At 41.5% G+C, this 22,388-nt stretch overlaps 1 long non-coding RNA gene across 1 annotated transcript in view; it reads right to left on the bottom strand.

Annotated features, from left to right (window-relative positions):
* Window positions 1-8,521: 8,521 nt before the first annotated feature.
* Window positions 8,522-22,388, bottom strand: part of LOC143839106 (uncharacterized) — a 96,296-nt gene continuing 82,429 nt past the window's right edge. Inside the window, exons 4-5 of the long non-coding RNA XR_013231613.1 lie at window positions 11,189-11,316; window positions 8,522-8,631 (exon numbers count right to left, since the gene is read on the bottom strand). This is a non-coding gene — a long non-coding RNA (uncharacterized LOC143839106). The remainder of the gene's footprint in view (window positions 8,632-11,188; window positions 11,317-22,388) is intronic.

Below are 22,388 nucleotides of genomic sequence, written 5' to 3'. Positions count from 1 at the left end.
GGGAAGGGGCCTATGGGCACCCTTCCTCATCACGGACAGGGCCCACCCTTGGGGCCCTTAACTGATTATTTAATCCGCTCCGCTAGGAGCGGGTTAAAGATAGTCCACTATGCATGTCTCTGTGTCCTCATTGGTGGTCGCTAGGAATCTGGAATGCCACACACAGCCAGATGGCAAGCAATAGCCTATATGTCAAAGTCATTCTCAATATTATTTCATTAATGTGGGGCAAAGGAAGCTGCTATCAGAGACATAGGGAGTGTACTGTAGCCCTTAGAAAAGGGTTGCCAGCTCCTGTTTGGGAAATACCCAGAGATTTATGGGGTAAAGCCTGGGGAGGGCATTGTTTGTGGCAGAGGGGGACTTCAGCAGGATGTAAGGCTATACAGTCCACTCTCCAAAGCAGCCAGGAGTGGGTGGGTGGGTTGAGATTGGTGGACTGGGTTATCTTAACTTTTGTTTTTTGTTGATGTAAAGAGCCAGGAGTCAGGTGGCTGGAAGTGGCGGTAAATAAATACAATTTTTTAAAAAATCCTGGGAGATATTCAGCCTCTACCTGGAAACTGGCAACCTTGCCATGGAAGCAGGAAAATGGTGCCACTTCTAACCTGCTACCTAAAGAAAGCTGTATTGTGTTGCTTCATGGACTGTGTCTGCCTCTCCCGATATTATGTGGAAAAGGTACTATATTCTTTGTAGCAAGTTTTGGAACAATTCTCATTCTGTTGCAATGCAGTTCACATTCTGTGGAAGTCAATGGCAAAACTACTCTTACCATTAACGGTTCAGTGAAAGCTTAGGTTGAAAAAGCCTGTTAACCTTTGGTGCAACAAACCGCCCACCAGTTTCACAAGGAATGAAATGTGTGCTGATTGCTAAAACTACTTGCTCTTTGCTCTTCTGGCTCCAGCCAAGGGCTCTGAAAGATGCTGTCAATAAAACTGGCAAAAGCTTGTGCTGTATATCTCAACATTTTCCCCACAGTAAATCACCTCTTTTGGGTTAGTGTACCACAGTATGACTACCTTAAACTGCTTAACAAATCAAGGCTCAATTAAGTGATTAAAAAGAAATAGAACACTGGAACTTTTTTTTTTATTAATTTAAAAAATTGCTTCCCTTTTACTTCCCCCAAAACTACAATCCAGAGACTGCTGTGGTAACCTCTGTACTATACCGTTGTAAAATGTATTAGGATAGTGTAAGATTAACTGATTCCATCCAAGGCTGCAAAGCACTTTGGCCTGAGCTCTTCCACGAAGCTGCCAGGACCAGCCCCACAGCACAAACAAACCAGCTGTCCTTTTGAAACAGCATGTTTAATTTCCCCTCCTCTCAAAAGCAGCAGTTAGTTATTCCTCAGGACTAGGTTTGCAGCATAGTCGCTTTCTCCCATTCAGCAAAGCACGATGTCCTGTTATGAATGTGCACTTGTTTGTCCTTCTCATTATGTCAAGCTAGCAGCTATCAGAAAGGAAGTACCAGTAATATGGGGTCCCCTTTTCAATAGGTGTCATCAGAAGACTGAGAGCAGGCTCTACTACAGTGATAACCAACAAGGGACCCGCAGTGGTCACAGCATCTGCCAGTGCATTCCTGGTGCTCACTCGGCTCTTAAGGATAAAATCTGAAGGGACTTGAGTGAAACAGAAAAACACCCACTAAAGGAAAGGAGGATGATTAGCTTGGAACCTACCAACTTCTGCTGAAATTCCCAAATCTTGCTACTGTTCATTTCCTGTGACAGCCATTTTGTGGCTGGCATTCCCATGGCTTCTATTATTTTTCTCAAAAGTCCATATGTACTTGCTGCTCAGTTTGTTGAAGGACACTGATCTAAACCAAAATAATGTTCCTCAACTAGTATGGATGTTCCCTCAGTGTGATACATTTTTCAAAGATGATCCACTGATGCGTCTATTGAAGCACCCATCAAAGTCTGGGGGCAGTGACCCAGCTGAAGGGGAGAATAAGATAAGTGTATGGCTGCAATGCTAAGACATTTGGAATATGCAAGATTTGTAGTATGCATGATTCAATGGGTTATGAATAGTATCCTACAGGGGGCATCAGAGGAGCTGTGTATTTAGCATATAAACTTCCTGATGTTTTTCAAATAATTGGAGGACAGTATCCTGCTCCTTTGAGCATACTTCCTCTCTGCTTGCCTCCTGAACAGACTCCCCTCTCCTTCAAAATAAAATTGTTTCTCTTCATACTACAATTTTATTTTATTTTATTTTATTTAGATTTTTATACCGCCCTTCCCTATGGCTCCGGGTATGCATAAAACGGTATGCATAAAACATTTTGAAACATGTACATAGAACACTCTCAAAATCAATATAACAATATAACAATAACATACCAACTAGAACAGTATTTTAACAATACCTTTGACACTCCCTCAGTAGGTTCGGTCGCTCAGTCTGGGAAGGGGGGAACCTGTAGATGTTATGGGTCAGTCGGCCTCAGACAGCTGCCCAGGGTCAGTGATCCTGCCCCATACTTAACAACACACCATTACTGCATAAGTGGCAAGTTTATTTTCCCATTCTTCTAAATGAAGGTTTACACAATATTTATGTATAAAGACAACATGTACATCTTAGAATATGGTTCACATGTTGGAGCATACAGAGTCCTCCAAATTCTCTGCGGATGTTCCCAAGAGAAACTTATCATGATAAGAAAATGAGAAATAAAAGGGTTTTTAAAAAATTGGATGGCAATATGGTAAATGCTCAGGGGAAACTCAAGTCCTGGCAAAATATTGGAGATGAAGGAAACAATGTTCAATGGACACTATATTACCAATTACTTTCAAGACTAAAGAAGATCATCAACATGGAAGCTTTAAAGGAGATGATTGACTCTGAAAAGCTGATTACAAAACAAAAAGATTATTATGAGGGATATAAAAGTTATTACTTCAGTTGGAAACAGAAGTGAGAAAAAAGTATGATTAAATGGATGCAGAATTTTAGAGGCCAAATACCTATGCATCAATGGGAACAGTTATGGGGGAAAGAAATTACATTTACAACCAGTCAGGCATTAAGAAAATTGGTATAAAATTGGTATATTATTCCAGAGGACTTCTGTTTTCCATGTTCATCAGTATATGTGCTTTACCATTCTCAACATTCCGTTACTATTTTTCTACAATTTTTTAAGGTGGTTGACGAAAAAAATCAGATGTTAATGAAGACTACAAAATGTTTCCTTTAAGTGCAATGCAAGCAATGTTTATTTTTGTCACATTTCTAGCCTACCTTTATTCCTTCGTGAAACACTTAGCAGCATACCTAAAAGATCTCCCACCCAGGCACTGATCAGACCTAGATGTGCTTGACTTCAGTAAGGTTGCTGCATTTAGAGCATGATAACTGTGTTAAATGATCAATGAGCATATGCTTGTGACAATGCCACCCTTTAGTCTGAACAAAAGAAGATCCTTAACTAACATCATTATTCCACCTGCAAATTTGTGAAGAGCAATTATGGATCTTTGAAGAATTTATTCTTGATTTCATGAGGACAGAAGATGATATGGCAAACTGATTATACAAGATGTCAAATGAGCTTTCAATTTTACTAAAGGAGAATCTTAATGTTAAACTCGGCCAGCATCCTCAAACCTCTGAATTCTCAGTAGCTTCCTGCTAGCAAGTATCACCAATCATTTTTTGTTCCAGTGCCACTAGTCATGTCTAAGTGGTATCAGGAGAATGGCCTTTCTCATTTTAAATGAATTAATGATCCACATTTAATGAGAAAATAATTGATAGTTACTTAAGGGGGGGCAGTTAAATTTATCATTTCTGCACTTATATGCATTGCAAAGTCAATTGCATAGATAGCTTGCAATACAGGGAATTATGATTCCTTGCTTATAGCTGTTTGGTCTTAAAGGTATGATTTCTGAAGAGATTAGGGGAGCTGTCCTAAACAAGTTTACTCAGAATTAAATCCCATGTTGTACAGTGGGGTTACTTCCAGAAAATATTCTTATGCTTTCTCTGTAGCAGTCTGTCTTGGAGCTCAACCCCTATTCTGCAGCATGGTTGATAGTGAAGGGAGATTAGGTTGGCACCCTTTTCTTACCACAGGTTGGAGTGGAAATTCAACAGGTCATGTGTTTGTCTCCATTCGAAATGTCTTTCAGAAGATTGTACTTTTCTCAGTGTACTTTCACTCAGTACTGAGTATACGAAGTGTCCTGGAAAGTATTTTCCAGGTGTAGTTTCCTGAGACTGAAGTGAGCAGTGACTCACAAAACCCCATACCCTGCCACAAATCTTATCAGTCTTTAATATGCTATCGGATGCTTACTCTCTTCTACTGCTGCTTTATGATGTAATTATATTAGCTAAAATCTAATCATTATGCTGTACTCAGATTTAAGCATGTTTAATTCTTATAACCTATCCTGAAAAAAATCTATTGTTATTAGGCATTATTGTAATTTGTGTTAATAAGGCTCTGCAGTTTAATTGCTTTAGCGCAGCATTAGCCGATACTAATAGCCTGTGACCAGGCCATGAACTAGGGGGCTATTTATCCTTCTGGTATTTTAGGCTCCAACTTATAAGAGACTGAATGAAGTCTTACCTGTGCGTGTTGAATGTAATAAATACAGTCTTAATGTGCATTTTTGTAACTCTGGATTTTTGTAAAGCAGGAGTCTTATAAAACATGGAACATATAAAATATGGGGATGTATAATGATTTATCTCTTTTCCAAGGTAATCAATGCCTGTTTAACTCATTACTACTATAGATAAATAGGTAAGTAAACAAAAGTTGTTTTCATAGAAGAAAGGCTTGATTCGACCAATACATTTTCTGTAAAAGAAAGCAATGTATTGCCTGAAGGTGATGGTTGCAGATTTTTCTGGGTTTTTAGCTTCAAAATGCAGGTCTTTTGAGATTCGGCCAGATCTGGCTTCTTCTTTTTTCTTTTTTCTTTTTGCTCTTTCCATTGCTGGGTTGGCCAGTCATTGCTCTGATAGCTCTGCCTAGTCACATCAGTCAGATTGTGCATTGACTTACATGGGCACAATGTGTCATACTGCTAAAAACATCAGCCTTAAGAAAAAAAGGAAAACCCCCAGCAAGCTGGCAGAATTTCCAAGGGCACAATACCCTTCTAGTCCCTTGTTAGTAAAAATAAAGAACACTTTTGGAGAAGTAGAGTCGGGAAAGCATGAGGGTAAGGAGCTAAGGGGGAGACCTTAGACTTGCTGTAATAATAATGAACCAGTGTTTATTCAGGCACTGAAAATACTGCATCATTATGCTACAAACAAAGCAGTCATTAAAAATGTAGTAAGTCTTGAATAATCACAGAATACTTGATTATGACCGTTTACACACTGAGAACTTCACTGCCCCAGCTCCCATGCAGGAGCACAGATAGAGGACGGCTGAGATGTACCAGTCTAAATGCTCCCCAGTGTGGGTGCAGGAAGAGGTGGGGCAACCTGCCATGACTAAAACTCCAGCCTGCAGTCCGGCATGAAACCTCCAGTGCATAAATGGTCTATGAAACAAAGGTAAACTGCACATCTTGTTCACCTTTTGATTTCGGCCTCACAATTACTTTCATTATCAATATTGCTGTTGTTGTTGTTGTTGTTTAGAGACATAGATGTACTTGCACTTCACAGAATAATGGAAGTAAAAAACTGGTAATTGTCCCAAAAGTTTACAGTCTGACAGGAGACAGAACAACAAAATTTAAACCATTTTTGAATCATCCAGGAATTTCTGCCTTTCCTAGAAGCACAGAGTCAGCCTGTCTTTACAGAAATAAATGCATCATAGTAATTTACAACCCCGAAGCCCCTTTTAAGAGCCTCTTGTGGCGCAGACTGGTAATGCAGCAGACATGCAGTCTGAAGCTCTGCCCATGAGGCTGGGCGTTCAACCCCAGCAGCCGGCTCAAGGTTGACAACCTTCCATCCTTCCGAGATCGGTAAAATGAGTACCCAGCTTGCTGGGGGGTAAATGGTAATGACTGGGGAAGGGAATGGCAAACCACCCTGTATTGAGTCTGCCAAGAAAACGCTAGAGAGCGTCACCCCAAGGGTCAGACATGACTCGGTGCTTGCACAGGGGATACCTTTACCTTTATTGTGCTGAACAAGAAATAGTCTTCACCTACTTCCTAAACTGCCTTGCCAACTTTCCACTAATCTTTCTATGTTAAATGACTTTCAGTCAGGGCTGAATTCTGAAATTGTCAGTACTCACCTCTTTTCAGCTAGGGCTGAATTCAGACTTAATTCTCCTCAGCATCCAGTTCCTAAATCACTCTCTACTTAGCTGATATTAACCTAATTCTGTTAGGTGGATCAATAACTGGTTGACAAATCGTACCCAGAGGGTACTTATTAATGGTTCAGCATCTTCTTGGAAAAGAGTGACAAGTGGAGCACCCCAAGGATCTGTCCTGGGGCCTGTGTTGTTCAACATATTTATAAATGATTTGGATGAGGGATTAGAGGGGATACTTATTAAATTTGCAGATCATATTAAACTGGGAGGGGTAGCAAACACAACTGAAGACAGCAACAGAATACAAGATGATCATGATAGGCTCGAGAAGTGGGCTAAACTGAATAAAATGACGTTCAATAGGGACAAATGTAAAGTTCTGTATTTAGGTAGGAAAACCAAATACACCAATATAAGATGGGGAGACTTGTCTTGGCAGTAGCATGTGCGAAAAGGATCTAGGAGTCTTAGTAGACCATACATTGAACATGAGTCAGCAATGTGACTCAGTGGCTAAAAAGGCAAATGGGATTTTGGGTTGTATCAAACGGAGTCTCATGTCCAGATCATGGGAGGTGATGGTACAGCTTTACTCTGCTCTGGTTCGGCCTCACTTGGAGTACTGTGTTCAGTTTTGGTCACCCCAATTGAAGAGGGATGTTGAAAAACTGGAACGTGTCCAGAGGAGGGCAACAAAGATGGTGAGGGGTTTGGAGACCAAGACATATGAAGAAAGGTTGGGGGAGCTTGGTCTGTTTAGCCTAGAGAGGAGACAACTGAGAGGGGATCTGATAACCATCTTCAAGTATTTAAAAAGTTGCCATATAGAGGATGGAGCACAATTGTTCTCTCTTGCCCCAGAGGGACAGACCAGAATAAATGGGATGAAATTAATTTTAAAAAATCCATCTAAACATTCAGAAGAAGTTCCTGACAGAGCGGTTTCTCAGTGGAATAGGCTTTCTCGGGAGGTGGTGTGTTCTCCATCTTTGGAAATTTTTAAACAGAGGCTATCTGACGGAGAGGCTGATTCTGTGAAGGCAAAGGGGTGGCAGGTTACAGTAGATGAGCGATTGGGATGTGAGTGTCCTGCATAGTGCAGGGGGTTGGACTAGATGACCCAGGAGGTCCCGTCCAACTCTATGATTCTATGATCCTATGATTCTATGAACCAATCAGATCTCTTGAAACAGTATGTGGGTTTTCTGGCTATGTGAAGTATTAACTCTTCACAGTCATTTACTTGTTTACACAGTACTTCTAAGCCTTTAATAGTGCAGTTCATCCCAGTAATTAACAGTACAATCCTAAATGGCCAAACCCTTGTAATCCCACTGGCTGTTTGGATTGTACTGTAAATAGTCTATTTCCATTGTGCTTTTCAGTTATACATAAATATGTTACAAACCAGGCCTTAGCTAATTTCATATTTTCTTCCCTTTCTTTTCTGTAGATATAAAACCTTGTTAGATAAGAATTTGCTTGGCTGCATCTGGTGAAATGGAACAGTTATGCTAACATAAGTTTATTCATTGTCAAGTTGGTACTCTTTGATTTTAACTTTACCTTATCTACCTATAACTCTAGACAGATTTGTGTTCTCCTTAGTGTCCAAAGTTTTGTGAACATCACTATTCATATATAAATGTGAACTGGAGAATCCCAGGTGAACTTTGTGAATACCCAAATACTCAGAAATAATTAAAATATTCTGACTGGTACCTAAATTGAAGGCTCAGTTACATATTATGTATTCATCTATGTTTATTTTAAGCACATTTTTTTCCTTTTACAAATGTATGCTTACTTTATCAAGTAGGACAAGTGCATGGGAAGAGAGGGAAGCTTTAATCTTTCATCCCCTGCTGTTTTCTTATTGGGGGGAAAAGAACACCTGCAAGTTGATTTTATCCTTGCTGCCTGAAACTGACACATTTGCACAGGGATAAGGAAGAAACTGTATCATGTGGTTCAGCTCAATATCCCCCACACTCTTTTAAAGATGCATCTTTGAAAATGGCATCAGTATTCATTTCAGTTTGGCTGGATTAGCTCCTCCAGCTGCACCTACAGGCATATAAAGCAATTTAGTGATGCATGGGAATCCAGCTGCATGAACATAGCAATAACCTTGGTGACTGCTAGTTATATTTTTATCACAATTTGTGGAGCTATTAAAGAAAGGAATCAGCCCCTGCCCCCACCCCTTCCTTGACTTATGCAAGCTCAAAAGTACTAGTGGGGAGATGCCATATTTATTCTGTATACTTCTATGCAGTGTTGTAATCAATATGTTTCCTGTGTTTTGTAAGCAGGCGTTGCCCAATACGCAGTCCCAGTGCCAGACATCTGTAATTGAATATTTGAACAGCCAATGAAACCTGATCCAAAACATGCTAAAGGTCTCTTTGCTCACACAACATCATAATAATATTGTCTCTGTTTTTTTTCAAGAGATGAACGAGTTATTCTTCAGACACTCCTAGTAAGTGGTTTTCATAGATTGTCTTGTTTAATTTATTATAATTGTAAATTGCTATCTCACTATTTGTCTATAAAGCTCCCTCTCAGACTGATCCTCATAACACTGTGATGTGCATCAGGCCCAAGGCCATTTAGCAAACTTTTGGGCAGAATGAGGATTTGAAGCAGTTGTCCTAGTCCTAGTACAATACTCTACACTATACCAGCATACATACTGTTTGAGTGTATGGTTTTATTGGGTTCTTTAAAAAATAAATACATGGAATTTATTGTGGAGTCCTCAATAAATAAATATATATCATATTAACTCCCTCATAAAAATCCAGACACGTGATTGATTCAGGCTTGGACACAGTTCTTGGGCATATTCCATGCAAGTTTGCCTAGGGAGTTACAGAAAACAGGTGTTTGTCTCTTTTTTGGATTCTTTCTATCACTGCCTGAGGAGGAGAATGCTAATTATTCTCATTTCAAATGCATGGCTTCAGGATGAAGCAGGCAGGCTTACTGGTGTGATAAGCATTTGTATACACATTTTAACAAGGTTAATTAGCCCATGTTTACATAATATAGTTGAATTAACTCACATTAAGCCCTAAAAATCTTAGGGGGCTTTTAAAAGGAGGTGTATGCTATTCTAGAGGCCTAGGTATCCCAGTCGTGCAAGAAATACCCACTGAATAAAAGAAAACTCGAGTTTCATAAAATAACGTAATGTCTCAGATTTTTTTTGTGTGTGCTGCATCTTACCAAGGCAAGATGGGAGTAGGCCAGCATTGACAGTCCAAATCTGAACTTAAATGCAGTCATACAAGTTTTATTCCCAGTTACCCTTCGAAGTAAGTATACATAGGACTGCAGTTTTAATGGTTCTGTTTTAAGCATGTTGGAATTCAAACAGCACAGGCTGGATAGCAGTGCTGCCAGCCCAAGGCTGGTGATATGTGGGAAACATACAAGTGTTTGGGAAACCTACCAGTTTGGGGGCAGAGTCTCTGGTACTGTTCTGATCTTTGTTCTGGAAAAATCCTAAAAGCAACATCATCATGTAGGGCAGATGTATTAGCATTCACCCATTAGCCTACATTGTGAGATCATTTCCAGGATGTGCAGTAAGTGACATCACTGTTAATTGACACTGGGAATTCCCTCTCCACTTGCCCTTCTGAAAGTGGGGGAGGGGGAAAGGGCCATCAGAACTCCCCTGCTCAGCCTTAGTGGGCAGTTAATAGGGTTGTGCATTCAGCTAATCTGAGATGGAAAATATGAGTATTATTTCAGCTGGATATATATTTTGATATTTTCCAGCTATCTTAAAATCCTGAATATGTGGGATTTTTTGGGACTGCGAGAGACCTGAAGTTGAAGGGTGTTTAAAGGGGTCACAATTGCTTTAAACACCAGGTGAGCTCATGGCTTTGAGAAGATGTTTAAATAGATGCAAACCCTTTAAAGACCTTCAGAGTTCACTCATGCACAGCTTGAAAAAAAAATACATTTTAAAGGGACTGTGTTCCCTTTAAAGTTTAAATGCCTCCCCCCCTTTCAATGTGGGACCTACTTTGAGGGCCCATAGAATTGGATCCCTGGTTCAATATTTTTTCAAACTTGGGGGTTTTGTTTGAGGAGAATCACCAGTAGCTATGCTGCAAATTTGGTGCCTCCATGTCAAAAAACAGCACCCCCCCAGAGTTCTAGATAACCACAGATTCACCATTATATCCTATGAGGACCATTGACTATAATGGTCCCCCTAGAGTATAATGGAGTAACAAAAATAGGCATTCCTGAATATTTACTAAATCCTAATACCATACTAGTACTGGGATTGAGGAATATCAGGAAATACTGATATTTTCCGGGTTCAACATACCCAAATCTGATAAACACCACGTTATTTCCCCCATACCTCTAATAGTAACATTAAATGGAAAACACTAAAATTCATGTTAAAAACCTCTTGCCATGTATTTATTTACTTTATAGGCTGCCTTTCTTGCTGAGACTCAAGGCAGATCACAAAATAAAAAGCAGTGCCATTTGGCAGCCTAAAACAATTAATGAATAGTGCAATAGGAAAACAGAAGGGGAGAACATCAAATTTCCAAAAGATGACTGCTAAAACTCTTTCACTGTTTGGGGGGAAGACTTTCAACTGCTGACTGGATAAATGCTGGCCTCTTTAAAAATCAAGAAGAATATTCTTCCCCTGAAACTATATTATATTAAATATCCATCAGATAAACCAGCTGCAGAACAAACAATAAAGCCATATGTATAATAATGGCTGAAAATTGGATTATCTTTTAAAGCTATAGTGCTTCATGTGCTACAGATGTTTGTTTTCCTTATGTGAGCCTTATGCTAGTACAGTCTTCTTACACTGTGGAATCTTGAAAAAATGGATGAGGCATAAACTTACATTTCAAAGGAGTGGCAAATGGCGTTCTCCTTATGGAAAAGACAATTGCTTTGACATAGCAGATGTTCTAAAACGAGGAATTTAGTGTCATCATCTTCAATTAATATTGTCAAAACATTCAATGTTTCCTGGAACAAATGATTAAATGAATCAACAGAAGGGTCATATCAACCATTTAAGCTAATAGAACCATATGAAACAATTTATGCTCAGTTATACATAACAGAAATAGATCTGTGTATTCAAACATAGATCTTTTCCCAAATGAACAGTGAGGACAGGTAGCCACAATCAGCAGAATGGTATTAGTGATATCCTGCTTTTGACGAAAGAGCTCATGTTGATGTCTTTTCCATCTAGCTAGGCTGGGCTAAAAGAAAGTTACTGGCACCAGAGGGGGGGAAATGTGAAGAGGTAGGTAGGGCTTATGCTTTGCATATAGGACAAAGGTTTGATCCTCAACTTCTCCAGGTAAGGCTCATGTAGTAATAAGGCTGTCTGGAAGACCTCTGTCTATAACCATGGAGAGCCACTGCCAATCAGAATAGACAGTTCTCTTACAAGTTCACTTTCCTCTGAACCTAAGGAAAACTTAGGTTAGTCAGGAAATAGACCATAACTGAAGGGAAGGTTTAGCCCATTGTGTCCATGCAGCCTCTTTTTTTGGTCACTAAATCAAATCCACCTACTGCCCATATAATGCCATCATATAGTTTAAGTCTATAGGTCAAATACGAAGAAAAAATTGTTCCATGTGAATAATATGTAAGGTATTTGATTCGATTTACACAAAATCATGTACATATGTTATGTGGTTGATTCAAAGATTAATTAATTGAGGCCTTAATTTACTCTTGGTGAAATTATTTCTCTCATGCCATTGAGCAATTTGTTTTAATATTGGATGCTTTATCATTGGCGCTTTGTTCCTGCTGGGAGAACAATATGCTGCCTGTGGTAGTGCCACTGAGGTTTAGGATTATTGAGATAGTGGATCTTCAAATCAGATAGGTCTAGCACAGACTTTTATTTTCTGAAACAGAAGAGTTTACAATTAAAATCTTATTACCCTAATAATGCATCTGATGCAAAAGTTGGATCTGAGGAAGTTGCCTCTAGTTGTTGAAACTGCCTGCTAGATTAAAAGTATATCCTTTTTGAAAATGCCAGAAGACCTTTCCTTGTTTTTGCTACAAAAGAAAAATACTGCTAATTCTCAAAGATTATCGTAATCTTCTGCTGAAGGTTCTAGTGAACCCTCATGCTCACTGGCATAGGGGAATCATCTTGTGTGGCAGAAACTGTTGGTACTGTTTAATATACAGGCTAGGAAGTGGAAGTCAGGGATGAGCACAAACAAAAAAATCCTCTTTGGTTCGGGGTTTGGGTTGTTCTTAAACAGAACCCAAAAACGCAACCCAACCAAAAGCAATCAAATGATCTGGCCAATTCAGGCCGGTTCATTTTACTTCCCCCTTCCAAATGGAGAGAAGCAAAACCGACTGCTGAAAGGGGACTGCAAGGGAAAATGAAACAGTGTTAAATGGCTGCTGGCTTAAATCCAGTAATGCACAAGCAGAAATATAAACAGACATAGTGTCTTTGGCTTGCACAAGATCTTGTGCAACACACTGGTTAGCAGGGTGGCAGTTTTGCCAGTGAAGACTCGACTCGTTCCTTGGCATAAATATGGCAGCAGCCATTTATTATTGTGCCACCCTCCACGGTAAGTAGCCTGACTCCTCAGCCATCTGGCTGCTTAACCTGAGGGTCCTTGGATGCCTTGGGGCCCACTCTGTCCCAGCCAGGAGAGCAGGTCCTCTGCGACTGGAATTCCTCACAGGGAAGCGACCCCATCAGGGCCCACCAGGCATCCACCTCACTCTGGTGCCCCATAGGATGCTTAGCTATAAGCCCCTGGCCTTCCAGTCAGGTAGGCCACATTCATATGTCTGCCATTCTTGTTAAGGAGACCCCCAACCCCCAGGGAGTCCAGTGTGCAAACTGGACTCCCTGACAACAGGCTCCAACTATGGCTAAGCTAAGACTGCAATTAATACATTGAACCACAACAGCTCAGCCTGAAACAAGTCCCCAAAATATGGGCGGGAGGAGGGGGAGGGAAGCAGTTTGGCTGTAGAGCACAAAGAAGGGTGAGACAGAAGCACATGGTGCCTATAAAGGTACCTGAGCCCCCCACCTCTTGTGCATGCTGGGTACGGCAAATATGTTTGCGCCCAGGCCCGTCTTTGTCTTCTGGTTTCCCACCTGTATCACCAATGGCAGCCACAGTGAGTCACAGCCACTAATTGTGCTTCCCTCCCTGTATACTATAATTCCCACAAATAGATTCTATAAATTCTTGTGCAACTGGAAACACAAATGAAGATACAATACATCACACTTAGCACAACTGATTGCAACAGTCTTTTGCTTGCATTTCTGCTTGTTCAAAAGCTCTAATACAAGCAAAATGTTTTTTGTAAGAGCTCTCTCAGCCCTACCTATCTCACAGGGTGTCTATTGTGGGGAGAGGAAAGGGAGGTGATTGTAAGTCACTTTTAGACTCCTTTCGGTAGTGAAAACCTACAATTACTCCATCCATATCAGCTGACAATTACTAACAATTACTATGATGAGTCACTTAACACCAAACAGACCCTCATCAGGCGGACAGTATCTTTGATCCAACGCTTAGGCAGGCCTGAGTGTTTCTTCACTACTGTCTACTGTCAGACAATAAAAGAGCTTGTGGAGAAAAACTGTATTACATGTTTACCTTTCTCCAAGCTGCTCAGCATAAATGGCTCTCCAGTCACTTATTTCATCTTCAAAAATGACTTCAACTAGTAAGCAAAGGGAAAATTTGAACTTTCCAGTCTTTTTCTAACTTGCGTATCACTGTGTCTCAAAGTGTGAGACAGTCTTTTCCTTTATTTATTTTTATGAATTGATAGTTTCTAAATAACATGTGACCTGCCAGTTTGTTCATCTGCTTGGTGACTCATGGTTAGATGACTTATGCTCAGTAGTTTTCTATTTATTATCTGACTGAGCTTTCATAGAAGCGTGGAAATGGCACCATAACTACTGTTCCCACATGAATATAAAAATACCCACATTTCCAGTCCATTTCCAGTCCTGATTTGTTCAGATCATTCAGGTATCTTCTGGTCTTCATATAGCAAACACAGAAATGGCACCAGTTGCTTCATTTTCAAGAGGAATATGTGTAAACAAGAAATAGACCGCAGATGGGATCCGAAATCAAATTCCTTTACACATTATTTTATTTAAAATAACAATAACAATTTATTTATTTTATTTATTTTATTTATTTATCATACTTATATACCGCCCTCCCCGGAGGCTCAGGGCGGTTTACATCATAACAGAGAACAATACATAAAACAGTCTGTAACATGTATAACTGATAACTAATAATTGTAACCAAAATAACAGCACAATATAACGGTATAACAATATAGTACTACAAACAGGTCCAGGGCTTATTGCTGGGATTCTGAGGGGGGTGGTTTATTTATTGAATTCTGAGGGGGGGTGGGGGGGAGCAGGGGCCCTTGGTCGCTGTTGATTACGTCTGGTCTCAGCCAAATGCCTGGTGGAGGAGCTCCTTTTTGCAGGCCCTGCGGAACTGTTTAAGCTCCGTCAGGGCCCTGATCTCTTCTGGGAGCTCGTTCCACCAGGTAGGGGCCAGAACAGAGAATGCTCTGGCCCTGGTCGAGACCAGACGGACTTCTTTAGGGCCAGGGATCCTTAGCTGGTTGGTGGTAGTAGAGTGCAGAGCTCTTTTGGGGGCATAGGCGGGGAGGCGGTCCCTCAGGTACACTGGGCCCTGAACGCGTATGGCCTTGAAGGTAATAACCAGAACCTTTAGTTTGATCCGGAATTCAACTGGTAACCATTGCAGCTGGTGGAGAATAGGCCGGATATGAGACCTCCATGGTGTTGCTGTGAGGATCCTGGCCGCTGCATTTTGAACCAGTTGTAGTTTCCGGGTCAGGGCTGAGGGCAGGCCTGCGTAAAGCGAGTTACAAAAGTCCAGTCTAGAGGTGACCGTCGCATGGATCACTGTGGCTAGGTGTTCCGGGGCCAGGTAGGGCGCTAGTAGTTTGGCTTGGCGGAGATGGTAGAATGCCAGCCGCGCTACCTTTGTGATCTGGGCCTCCATTGTGAGGGAGGCGTCCAGAATCACGCCTAGGTTCCTGGCGGAGTGAGCCGTAGAGAGCTGCACGCCATCCAGGGTAGGCAGGCGCGCTTCCTCGCATGGGCCCTTCCTACCTAGCCACAGGACCTCCGTCTTTGAAGGATTGAGCTTCAGACGACTCTGCTTGAGCCATCTCGTCACTGCTTCCAGGCAGCTGGCTAATGCTTCTGGGGGAGAGTCAGGGCGGCCATCCATCAGGAGGAAGAGCTGGGTGTCATCTGCATATTGGTGGCAACCCAGCCCAAACTTCCGTACCAGTTGTGTGAGAGGGCGCATGAAGATGTTAAATAGGATAGGAGAGAGGACCGCTCCTTGTGGGACTCCACAAGTAAGTTGCCGGCGGTCTGATGTTTTCTCTCCTATTGCAACCCTCTGTCCACGATCCTGAAGGAAGGAGATCAGCCATTGAAGGGCTGTCCCTTGTATTCCAGCATCGATGAGGCGGCGAGCTAGAAGCTCGTGATCGACTGTGTCGAACGCCGCTGAGAGGTCTAATAATATCAGCAGTGCCGACCCGCCTCGATCTAACTGGCGATGGAGGTCGTCCGTCAGGGCGACTAGCGCTGTCTCTACCCCATGGCCAGGCCGGAAGCCAGACTGGGATGGGTCTAGGACCGAAGCTTCTTCCAGGTACTCCATCAGTTGGTTTGCGACTGCCCTTTCTATCGTCTTGCCCAGAAATGCTAGGTGTGAGACGGGCCTGTAGTTGTTAGGCTCTTGTGGATTTAGAGATGTTTTTTTCAACAGTGGACGTACCACAGCCTCTTTCAAACCCTCCGGGAATTCTCCTGTTGTGAGAGATAGGTTGATTATCTCCTGGAGGGGGCCCTTTATTCTTATGCCGGCTGTTTTTAAGAGCCAGGATGGGCAAGGGTCTAGTGGGCATGTAGTTGGTCTTGTTGTCGCTAGTATCCTGTCCACTTCGGCCAGCGTGAGTCGTCTGAAGTTACTCATAGTTTTCTCCAAAGACGGCCAAGGGGCCTCTAGTTCACTTTTTGTATCTAAGGTTGGGGGGAGGTCGTGGCGGAGTGTCGAGATTTTGTCTGCAAAATGACTCGCAAATGCCTCACAGCTGATGTCCAATTGGCTACTGTTTTGTTGCCCTATTTATTTATTTATTTATTTATTTAAAACAGAAAAGAGGCAAAAGCTGAGCACAGAGAGCCTGGTTCTGCACTATGAATTTCCAGCTTCTACACAAGCATCACTTAGTTGTTAGAGCCCTTTCAATCAAAGTTGGTATTTCAGGGAAATGGGAGGTTTCACTCAAGCCCTTTGTCAACCAAAATGGAGCAGAATATATTTGAAGACATTTTTGTCATATATAATTTTATAGCTAGTGGTAAATTGTGTACTCTGTTTAGAAGCAGCAGTGCTTTAGCCCTTTGGGTATTACCTGCTACCTTAGAATAGGAGCTAAGGCCATTTATTTGACAGATGAAAGCTGTCCTTGTACAAATGGGCTTCTGTATTAATGGAAGTTATTTTAAAAATATGTCTCAGAGATATTCTGTCAGGTCATTCAGAATCTTAAAATAATAACTACTGGTGTAAAACAGGTGTTTAGTATGGCTGGAAGCTGAAAACATGTACAGTTTAGATATGGCAGAGAATGGTTATTTCGCTTACATGCTTAACATACTATAAAGCAGTTAGGGTTATACTATGGCTGTAAAAGGGTATATTACTTCAAGAATTGTGCCTATATGATGAATACAAGTTTGTAGGCATGAGCTGGATTTTAGCATTTATATAGCAGTTTCAGTGTTCAAAGTGCTTTGGCATATTATTTTCTGGTAATCGCAAGACTGATCAGTATTATTACTGTTATATCATAGAGATGCAGGAGACAGAAGGAGGTCATTTCCACATAGGTCATTTCCACAAAGAGGTCATTTCCACATTATCCCCTCTGGTTTGATGCTGTTGGGAAGAGTTTCCCCCCCCCTGCTTCAGAATGAGCATTGTGGGGCAGTCATTCTATTTCAAGGAGTTTCTCTGACCTTTGTCCAGTTTTTCCTAACTCTGCTTTGCTGGGAAACCTGCTGAGTGGGTGGAAAAGTATGGATTTTCCCAGTCCCAATCACATTATTATTAATTTGATTTATTGGCAACAGGCTTGGGGCAGCCAGCAACAGTAAAAACATGTACAGACAAATATAAAAACATTTATAAACATCAATTTAATTTCTTAGCTAAAACCTACTGAGACCTCTGACTCTGCCCACATGGGTCAGAGTAAGCTAGCATTGATTTGATAGATTTCAGGAGGAGGAGAAGGAGGAGAGAATAGAGGAGGAGAAGAATCTTTCTGATATTATGTTGTGTTTGTATTGGCCTCAGCCATATGCCTGGTGGAAGAGTGCCACCTTTGGAAATTTTTCAGCTCTGAACGGACCTGGATCTCAGCTGGCAACATGTCCCATCACGCTGGAGTCAGGGCTGAAAAGGCCCTGGCTCTGATCAAGGCCAATTGCACCTCTTTGGGGCTGAGGACTACCAGCAAGTTGGAGTTCATAAAGCTCAATGCCCTTCAGGGGACATATACAGAGAGGCGGTCCCTCAGGTATGCAAGTCCTGGACCATAATAAAGTCTTAAAGGTTAAAACCAATACCCTGAACTTGATCTGAAATTCAACCAGTAGCAAGTTCAGCTGCTGGAAAACAGGTTAAATATGCACTCTCCATGGGCTCCTTGAAAGGACCCTACCAGCTGCATTCTGGACCAGCTGTAGTATCTGGATCAGGGTCAAAGGTAGGCCCATGCAAAGTGAGTTACAGAAATCTAGTCTGGAGGTGACCATTGCACGGATCCCTGTGGCTAAGTATTCTTGGGCCAGATATGATGCTAGTAGCTTCACATGGTGTTCTCAAGTTCTCTCAAGTTTTATACAGTGTGTGCTGCTTCCAATTGCACCCCATCCAGACAGGAGAGGTGTGCTTCCTCTTCTGGCCCCTTCCTACCCAGCCAGAAGGTATCCATCTTCAAGGAGTTTAGCTTCAGGTGGCTTTGTTGGGGCCACACCATCATGTCACCCAGACACCTGGCCAAGGATTCAGGAGGAGTGTTAGGCCAGCTACTCATGAACAGATAGAGCTGGGTGTCATCCACATACTAGTCCATATCCTTGAATGAGCTGAGCTAGAGGCTACATTAAGTTATTGCATAGTATTGGGGAAAGAATCATGTTCTGTGGTATTCCACATTAGAGTTGTCTGGGGCAACTGGTCTTCCAGAATAGCAAATGTCTGTCAACAACCTTGGAGAAAGGAGACCAACCACTGTAAAACAGTCCCATGTATCCCTACTTCAGCAAGGAGGTGAGCCAAAAACTCATGAACTATCAAATCGAACACTGCCATGAGGTCTAATAACATGAGCAGAGCCAATATGCCTTGGTCCAGCTGCCCTTGGAGCGACCAGTGCCATCTCCACCCCATGACCAGGTTGGAAACTGGATTGAAATGGGCCCAGAACCAAAGCTTCATCTAGGTATTCTTTTAATTGGTCCACAGCTGCTTGATCAACTACCTTTCCCAGAAATTCTAAATGCGAGATGGGGCTGTAGGTATCTTGGTCTTGCAGATCCAATGATGGTTTTTTCCATAGAGGCCAGACCACTGCCTCCTTTAACCTCCCTGGGAGCATCCCTGAAAATAGGGAGAGATTAATTATGTCCCAGAGGGGGCTTCTTGATCTATCATCACCTGTTTTCAAAAATCATGAAGATAAGGGATGTAGCGGGCAAGTTGTTGGCCTCATTGAAGTTAGCAACCTATCCATATCAGTTTGTGAAAACTCCTTGAAGCTGTCAAAGCCCCCCTGAAGATGGCCAAGGGACCTCCAGTACCCTTTATGTATTAAAGGTTGGTAGAAGGTCACAGTGTAGACAGGGGTGGAGAAGGTATCATGGCATGATCTCATTGATGGCTGCCAACAGCCAGGAGTTCCAGTCATTGACTAAGTCAACTAATGAGTTGCTGGGAGTCATTGGATCCCGCAGAGCATTCAGGAATTTACTGATATCAGATCAACCTCTAACCCTGCACCAAAAATCAAATCCAGAGTATAACTTACTTGATGGGTGAGGTCAGCAACAAATTGCAAGAATCCTAGCATTGTCACGGATGACACCCATCCCAGGCAACACACTCAATTCCTGGGATCATTGGTTCTGGAAGTGCTGTGTAGTAGAAAGCCTCCCGCACCAGTATTGCAACTCCCTTACCCATAGTCCATGACTTGTGAAGGACCAAGTAACCGGGGAGGGGGGAGCTTTTTCAAGGTGACTGTTTCACCCTCTCTCATCCAGGTTTCAGTCATGCAGGTCAGGACTACTTTGTGTTCTGTGAAATATGACTACAGAACAGAAGTCTCATTGTTTATAGACCTGGCATTGCACAACACCAGAGTCAGAGATACAGTATTTGCTGGCGTATAAGACTACTTTTTCCCTCTGAAAAACATGCCTTCAAGTGGGGGGAGGGGGTTGTCCTATACGCCAGGTGCACTTCAGTTGGGATAGACATAGCTGCCCATAGTGGCCCATAGTACTGTAATGTAATCTAACAAACTCTGTATTTTGAGTGAAAATGTTGGGGGGGTTGTCTTATATGCCCAGTTGTTTTATACGCTGGCAAATACGGTAAGTTTAAAATCCTAGTCCCTGCATAACGGGCTATCAATATCTCAAGCTCTTCTGTTTCAATATCTTTTTCCTACCACAAAACCTCCCACATCCCTCAGTGACTAGAATCCCCAGTCCCTCCCTAGCCTTCCCCATTACTGTCCCTTCCTATTCATTGTCAGATTATTTTGGCCTAATTTTTCCATCAACCCACATACTCTAGATCTACAACCACCCAGCAGTCAATCTAGGTCAAGCCTAGATTTAGATCCTTCTAAACCTAAACTACCTTTGCCCCTATTGGCCATTTCCTTCCCATGCCTCAGCAGGAAGCTTTTTTGCATTGTTTAAAAATTAAAAAATGAATATAGTTATATCATTTGTATGTGAATTCATGACTTGAATTTTAAAAAGTCTTTATCCCCTTTCACTGCAAAGATATGCCCTTTCCCTTATAGCCATGCGTCATTAGGGTATCCAACAACTTGAGAACAAATGTCGTACCTCTTTAATAAAGACTATATCTGGCAATAGGAGTTAACACCAAAGGTAATATTTGAAGAAGCAACTTTTCACAGCCACTTTGTGTGGTATAAAGACGAACAAAGTTATGTGTAACTAGTTAATTTGAGGATGAAATTGAGTCTTGTGTATCTCTTTAATATTTATTATTTCTAAACACAATTATTCTAAACAAAGGGCAAAATAGTAATTCTCAAGAGACTTTAAAAGCAGGTTTCATTTTTTCAGAAATTTCAATTTGCGGCTACTCTGGAGTAAAGCATATCAAATATGCTTGCTATTTCAATATTTGTGTTATATTTGAAAATGATGAACATGAGAAATAGGGAAAATAAACCTGGGTATTTTCTTCCCCTAATCATTTTATATTGGAGGCTACAATTCATTTTCCTCTTTCAAGTGACTTCCATAATTTGTTCCTTGGATTAATGATTTATAAACCAGACAGGCTGAAATATCTGCAGGCTAGCCTGGAAACAAGTAGTTTATACAGCAAAGCCTTTAGCACATGTAAATTAGTCATTTCAGCTTTTCTCATATGGATTCTCCCCACCCCCACTTTGAACCATGTGCTGAAAAAACTGTAAGCATCAAGTGACCTTTGGGAAAACTGACAAAACTGTAAATCTCTGTATCAATTGCAGTCTGTTTTCATGAGCTTCCTCATATTAATTTGATCTTAAAATCTTAAAATGTATTGGTGCCAAAAATGTTTTAAGGAATACATTTTCAATACAAGAGAACTGTTGTAGGAAGTAAAAAATATTGTATGTCCATTATATGTGAATTAAATGTAGAGTTGTTCAAGCAAATCTCATCTACAAACAGATACAGTAACAAGTGAGAGCTACTGAGATCAGAAATGAGACTGTACAGGAGGATCATCACTCTCATTACATTTAAAAACTGCACAGAGTTATGCTTTGTATAATATCTGCTATCATGGCCAAATAACTTATTGTCAATAAGTAATGCAAACACTCATAGCTGAGTTCTTGGCATTTTTTTCAGATAGGAAAGAGACATAGAATAATGAGAATATCTGCCTCTATATCATGACCCTGGTATTCCTTGGAGGTCTCCCATCCAAAGAGTAGCCAGAGTTGACTGTGCTAGCTTCTGAGATCTCACAAGATCTCACAAGATCAGGCAAGCCTGAGCTATCCAGCTCATGGCAATTTCTTAGGTCCATTCTGAACATCTGCCAATGTTGCTGGATGTCCACGACAGCCTGAACCGCTACAATTTGTAGTAGAATTTTGACATTTTGCAAATTGTAGCACAATATTCATGCACCCATAGTGGTTTTTTGGTAACGCACATGTTTCGGTCTTGTAGGAATTGCAAACAAGGCGCTCTAAATTTGTGGCACTTCTGCCTGCCTCAGCCCATCAATCAAACTGAAGAGTCAGTCAAATGGATCACTCTCATGGCTCCAAAATGCCCCTTCCCCTATAAACACTGGCAGGGGCTCATGGGAATTGTAGTCCATGGACATCTGGAGGACCACAGGTTGAATACCCCTGTACATTTTTTGACATGCACATTGGCGTCATAGAAGCATAGAATCATAGAGTTGGAAGGGGCCATAAGGCCATCTATTCCAACCCCCTGCTCAGCACAGGATCAGCCCAAAGTATCCTAAAGCATCCAATAAAAGTGTGTATCCAACCTTTGCTTGAAGACTGCCAGTGAGGGGGAGCTCACCACCTCCTTAGGCAACCTATTCCACTGCTGAACTACTCTGACTGTGAAATTTTTTTTGCTGATATCTAGCCTATATCATTGTACTTGTAGTTTAAACCCATTACTGTGCGTCCTT

The sequence above is a fragment of the Paroedura picta genome, chromosome 5, assembly GCF_049243985.1.
Source record: "Paroedura picta isolate Pp20150507F chromosome 5, Ppicta_v3.0, whole genome shotgun sequence".
Lineage (NCBI taxonomy): Eukaryota > Metazoa > Chordata > Lepidosauria > Squamata > Gekkonidae > Paroedura > Paroedura picta.
The sequence above is the reverse complement of the archived record's forward strand: the minus strand, read 5'-3'. Positions and strand labels throughout refer to the sequence as shown.